General features: G+C 36.0%; 1 long non-coding RNA gene across 1 annotated transcript; it reads left to right on the forward strand.

The window, feature by feature from the left end:
* The first annotated feature begins 994 nt into the window (after positions 1–994).
* On the forward strand, positions 995–2,893 carry LOC125604686. The gene is made up of 2 exons (XR_007336393.1): positions 995–2,408; positions 2,500–2,893. It is a non-coding gene; the product is annotated as an uncharacterized LOC125604686 (long non-coding RNA).
* Positions 2,894–6,189: the final 3,296 nt, after the last annotated feature.

Genomic DNA, 6,189 nt, shown 5'->3' on the forward strand with positions numbered 1-6,189 from the left:
AAATCAGAAATCGTTTTTGTCTAAAGTTTGAGTTAAACTCTTTGTTCTTTGTTTAAGAATTTGTCTTGTTCCTTGGTTAGTCATATCCAAGTAAACACTTACTCAAATCGTTGGTCTTGTGAGTCATATCAAGCAACAACGAGAGATCCTTCACTTGGTGGTCTTGTGGGTCATATCAAGCACCATTTGGAGTCGGGAATATCGAACACCTTTCCGCAACCTTCGTGCGACCCTTCAATCCATCCAGTTCTCCATCCGGAGTTCATATCCAAATCTTATCCATTCAAGTGAGCCGATCTTAGGGTCCTTCAAGTGGTATCAGAGCCGCTCGTTTGGTATCTTCTAAATCATTCATCTTTCTCATCTTCCATTTCTTCATAAACACTCTTAATCTATCTATCTTGAATTCGGGCCCCTCATTACCATCCTCTATCTATAAAAAAAAAGAAAAGAAAGATCTATCTATAAAAAAAAAAGAATTCGAAAAGTTTGATTTGTGGATTTGTGGTGGAAGAGAAAGCCTGCTGGCTGAGGAGAAATCCAGCCTTTGAGGAGGTTAAAACGGATTCCCAAAACCAAAAATCTCTTATCTTTCTCTCTTTTAAAATTCCCTTGTGTTTGCTTGGATTTTGTCCATTGAGTTTCTTTGATTTGTTCTTCTTAGAACTTTGAGTGAAAACTTGTTGTGTGACCATCCAAATTCTGAGAGAAACACGTGTGTGGGTGAGGATCAAACACTTGATAGAGTGAGGATTTTTATCTAACGTTTTGTGTTTAAGATGAGAACGAGGTCGTTTGCAATGGCTAAACGAGGCTGGAGAACAGTATGTGAAAGAGCAAGTCACTGTCCCTATTACCATTGGCCGATATGAGAACGAGGTCGTTTGCAACGTTCTTCCTATGGACGCATGCCACATTCTCTTGGGCCGGCCATGGCAATTTGATAAGAGAGCCGTGCATGATGGCTTCACAAACCGACACTCCTTTCACTACAAAAAAAGAGGGCTATTGTGACAAAATTTTGAGACAAATTGTTTTTGTCACAAATTTGTGACATTCTAGTGACATTAATGTGACTAAAATTTTCAGTCATATTATAGTAGCTGTTTAGTCACAATATTGTGACAATCTAAGTGGTAGTTAATTTTCGTCACAAACTGTGACATTTTAGAGACATTAATGTGACTAAAATTTTTTAGTCATAAAATAGTAACTGTTTAGTCATAATATTGTAACGATTTAAGCCGTTGTTAATTTTCGTCAGAATTAGTAACATAAATATGCCGAAAAGAGATTTCGTAACAATCGTGACATAACAATAACTTTTTGACCGTTAATGTGTGAATTTTTGGCAGAACAGAGAGTTTCAAATTGTGGCGAAAGAAAAACTAAATCTTAGTTACTAATTGGTATAAACCAATGCATATTAAACTGTTGTAAATATGAGAAGCAAGTTGGAGGTTTACTAAACTACTAACATTTATTTATTTATTTCTTCTAATTGGTGTTATGAATATAATAAAGAGATAAATTATGCAAACATTTATATATTTTGGTCTCGTAATCATGCTACATTTAAGAAATTTTGCAAAAAATTTGATTTCAGTGCAATGTAACATTAAAGTAATGATCCAGTTGTTCACACTGATTCTTTGTACAAGTATACGTGTGCAACTAAAACTATAAAATATTAATCTAGTTTTTTTTTGTCAACAATATTAATCTAGTTAAAGTTAGAATTTTCTGTGTGAAGAAAAGAGTGGATATATTGTTTTAAGAGATATAAATATTCATTGTCGTTTATGTAATATAGTTATATAAAATTAAATGGAAGTGTTAGCGAACCTATGTTATGGAAATGAAATAAATAAAATGGCAATGGAGAGATAGAAATTTTGTGATGCCAAGTTAAAGAAGGATTATGTTTGTATGGGAATTTAAAAAAAAAAATTAATTCTTACTGGAATTTTTAGCCCTTTCTCAAAAAACATTTCCAGTAGAGACAGTTTTCAATTTTAGGAAAGTATAAAATTTAGTAGTTGAAGAAAGACGGACAAAGTAAGCACATACCGTCATTACTCTTCGGTCATTGGTATCCAAAGATTATCGGTCATTACTCATTAGTACCCAAATATTTAATTTTAGAAAGGAGTATAAGAAATTAATTAGAGAATCAAAGTAGAGCGATAAATCCCGGTAAAAAAGCATTAAAATCCGGGTTGTTACCGTAATAGGCACCAAACGTTATTACTCATTAGTACGTATCCAAAGATTTAATCGAATACAATATATATAAATACACAAGTTAAAAACTTACTCTCTCCCTCATTCACAAGTTTACCTAAAAACCTAAGCCGTCTCTTTTTTGGTTTCTAAATTTTCACAATCACTAATTTCAGTTGCATTACGTATGGTTAATCTTCTGTAGGAGGTGTATATTTCAATCAGTTATTTAAACTGCTTGTTGTATTGAATCTCAATTTTTTTTGGCACTTGTAGATGCATCTTCTAATCATGGGTGTGCGCCTTTATGAGAGATGATCAATTACCCAGCCTATCGATGTTGGAAGACCTTTTTCTCTGTGCAGAATTTGCAGAGTGACGATAATAGTGTTGATGTAATCCGATTGGAACAGATCGTCAACCTCCCAAGATGGCCGGTTTACAAGATCGAGACTCTGTTAATAAGGCCGGTGCGGAAATAACACTACAAGATTTGATGAATCTATTCATTTGTTTTCCTCTGCTTCTGGGATTTTCTTCTTCGTTTAGTTTATTCTTTCTGATATTGTTTAACAGACTCTTGTTCGATGTATAATGTATTATAATAATCTTTTTTTTTTGAAAATTGTATTATAATAATCTTGACATATCTATATAAATTTTTGTGTATGTTTTTCTTTTAATAGTAATTTCCTAATTGTGTAGTTCTAATGAAAATTGTATAAATAATACTAATACGGAGCTAACATATTTAATAAAAAAATATTAACAGTTTATATACGTCAAATTAGTAGCTATTTAAATGTGACAAAGTTTTAGTAATAGGGAAACCAAAATGACCGAATTGACAAATTGTAATAATACTAATAATTTGAGTGACGGATTCAAGACTTTTTTTTAGTATGTAAGTGTAACGAATTGATGACAAAGCTGTAGTCACTATTTAGGAAAATTAGTAACTAAGTTTTGTTGCAATTAATTACAAAATGGAGACATTTTAGTCGTCACCAAAGCCAACGTTTTTAAGACCAGATTTTTAGTCAATAATTGTGACGGTTTTGTTACTTTTATTTTTGTCACTTTTACTGACAAACTAGCTACTAGAATTATTTGTTACAAACTACGACGTCTTTTGTTACCGCATAAATTTGTGACGACATTATTGCGACTATTCATAAATGGTAACAATTCTGTCACAATAGTTATATTGTTACGGAATTATGTTTATTGTGACTAAAAAATTTGTCACAATATAAATATTTTCTTGTAGTGGTTGATCATAAAGGGAAGAAGATCACGCTTGTTCCTTTGACACCTTCGGAGGTTCATCAAGATCAGATCCAGCTCAAGAAGAACCGTGACAAGGAAACCAAGCCAGATGAACCTGAATCATCCCAAAGGAACTCCAATTTCGATATCAAACAAATTCAGGTGAAGAGATCTCTTTACTCTCAAAAGCCATTTCTTTTACTTGTGTACAAAGAATCTATTATGGCTTCTTCTTCTGACCTTGCAACGGAGATTCCGAGTGAACTTTTAGTTGTTTTGCAGAAGTATTCTGATGTTTTTCCAGATGAGAATCCTAAGGGATTACCTCCAAAACGAGGCATTGAGCATCAGATCGACCTTGTTCCAGGCGTGTCTCTACTAAACCAGCCAGCTTACCGTACCAATCCGGTAGAGACCAAGGAACTTCAGAAACAGATTGGTGACCTTCTTGAGAAAGGCTACATCCGGGAAAGCCTCAGTCCTTGTGCCGTTCCTGTCCTTCTTGTGCCTAAAAAGGATGGTTTTTGGCGCATGTGTGTGGACTGCCGTGCCATCAACAACATCACAGTAAAGTATAGGCATCCCATCCCTAGGCTAGACAACATGCTTGATGAGTTGCATGGATCATGTGTCTTTTCTAAAATTGATTTGAGAAGTGGCTATCACCAGATTAGGATGAAGGAAGGTGATGAGTGGAAAACCGCATTTAAAACCAAGTTAGGATTGTATGAATGGCTTGTTATGCCATTTGGTCTTACTAATGCACCTAGCACTTTCATGCATTTAATGAATCATGTCTTGAGGTCATTCATAGGTCATTTTGTTGTTGTCTACTTTGATGACATTCTTGTCTATAGCAAAAACCTTGAAGATCATAAGATGCATCTCAAATCTGTTCTTGAAGTTCTTAGGACAGAAAAACTCTTTGCCAATCTTTGTAAATGCTCTTTTGGAACAGATCACGTGGTGTTCTTAGGTATTGTTGTAGGTTCTGATGGACTTAGAGTGGACGAGGAGAAAATCAAAGCCATCCAAGACTGGCCGAGTCCTTCGACCATGGGCGAGGTAAGAAGCTTTCATGGTCTGGCCGGTTTCTATAGACGGTTTGTTCCGGACTTCAGTTCCATTGCTGCTCCTCTGACTGAAGTGATCAAGAAGAACGTCGGTTTCAAATGGGAACAAACCCAAGAAAAAGCTTTTCAGATGTTAAAAGTGAAGTTGACTCATGCTCCTTTACTTGTACTTCCTGATTTTTCTAAAACTTTTGAGATTGAATGTGATGCTTCCGGAGTTGGGATTGGTGCTGTCTTGATGCAGGATAGGAAACCCATTGCTTACTTCAGTGAGAAGCTTGGAGGCGCCACACTCAACTACCCCACCTATGACCAGGAGCTATATGCTTTGGTGAGAGCTCGCCAAACATGGCAACACTATCTTTGGCCTAAGGAGTTTGTTATCCACACGGACCACCAGTCCTTGAGACATCTTAAGGGTCAACATAAGCTGAACAAGAGACACGCACGTTGGGTTGAGTTCATTGAGACATTTCCTTATGTTATCAAGTACAAGCAAGGTAAGGAAAATGTTGTGGCTGATGCTTTGTCTTGAAGGTATACTCTTCTTTCAGCCCTTGAAACTAAACTACTTGGTTTTGAATTTTTTAAAGACTTGTATGTGACTGATCCGGATTTCAAAGAAATATTTCAGAAATGTTCCAAAGTGGCTTATGGAAAATACTATAAAAATTCTGGATTTTTGTTCTTTGATAACCGCTTATGTGTGCCCCAATGTTCTTTGAGGGAGTTGTTTCTCAGGGAATCTCATGGAGGAGGTCTTATGGGACACTTTGGAGTCAAGAAGACATACAAGACGGTTTATGATCACTTCTACTGGCCAAGCTTGATGAAGGACGTTGAGAGGATTTGTGGCCAATGTGTGATCTGCAAGAAATCCAAAACCAAGACATCTAATCACCGTTTGTATTCGGCTCTACCCATTCCTTCTCATCCTTGGGTAGATATTTCTATGGATTTTGTTCTTGGTTTGCCTAGGACTAAAACTGGCCGAGACTCTATCTTTGTGGTTGTGGATAGGTTTTCAAAAATGGCTCATTTCATTCCATGTCATAAAACTGATGATGCTGTGCAAGTTGCTGAATTGTTCTTTAGGGAAATTGTTAGATTGCATGGTATGCCTAAGACCATTGTCTCTGATCGTGATGCTAAGTTCCTTAGCTATTTTTGGAAAAGTTTGTGGTCTAAATTAGGAACCAGATTGATGTTCTCTACGACTTGTCACCCACAAACTGATGGCCAAACTGAAGTAGTGAATAGAACTTTGTCTGCATTGCGTAGATCATTGGTTAAGAAAAACCTTAAGCATTGGGAAAAATGTTTGCCTCATGTTGAGTTTGCTTATAACAATGCTATGCATTCTGCTACTAAGTTCTCTCCTTTTGAAGTCGTTTATGGCTTTAATCCCTTATCTCCACTTGATCTTTTGCCTTTGCCTTTGAGTGAAAGAGTTAGAACAGATGGCAAGAAGTTACATGAGCAGGTTCATGCAAACATTGCAGCCAAAACCGAAGGGTACAAAAGATATGCCAACAAGAAGATAAAGGAGGTCATCTTTGAGTAGGGTGATCTTGTTTGGGTTCACTTGAGGAAGGAACGGTTTCCAGAAGAAAGAAAGTCTAAA

The sequence above is a fragment of the Brassica napus genome, unplaced genomic scaffold, assembly GCF_020379485.1.
Source record: "Brassica napus cultivar Da-Ae unplaced genomic scaffold, Da-Ae ScsIHWf_596;HRSCAF=888, whole genome shotgun sequence".
NCBI classification, from domain to species: domain Eukaryota; kingdom Viridiplantae; phylum Streptophyta; class Magnoliopsida; order Brassicales; family Brassicaceae; genus Brassica; species Brassica napus.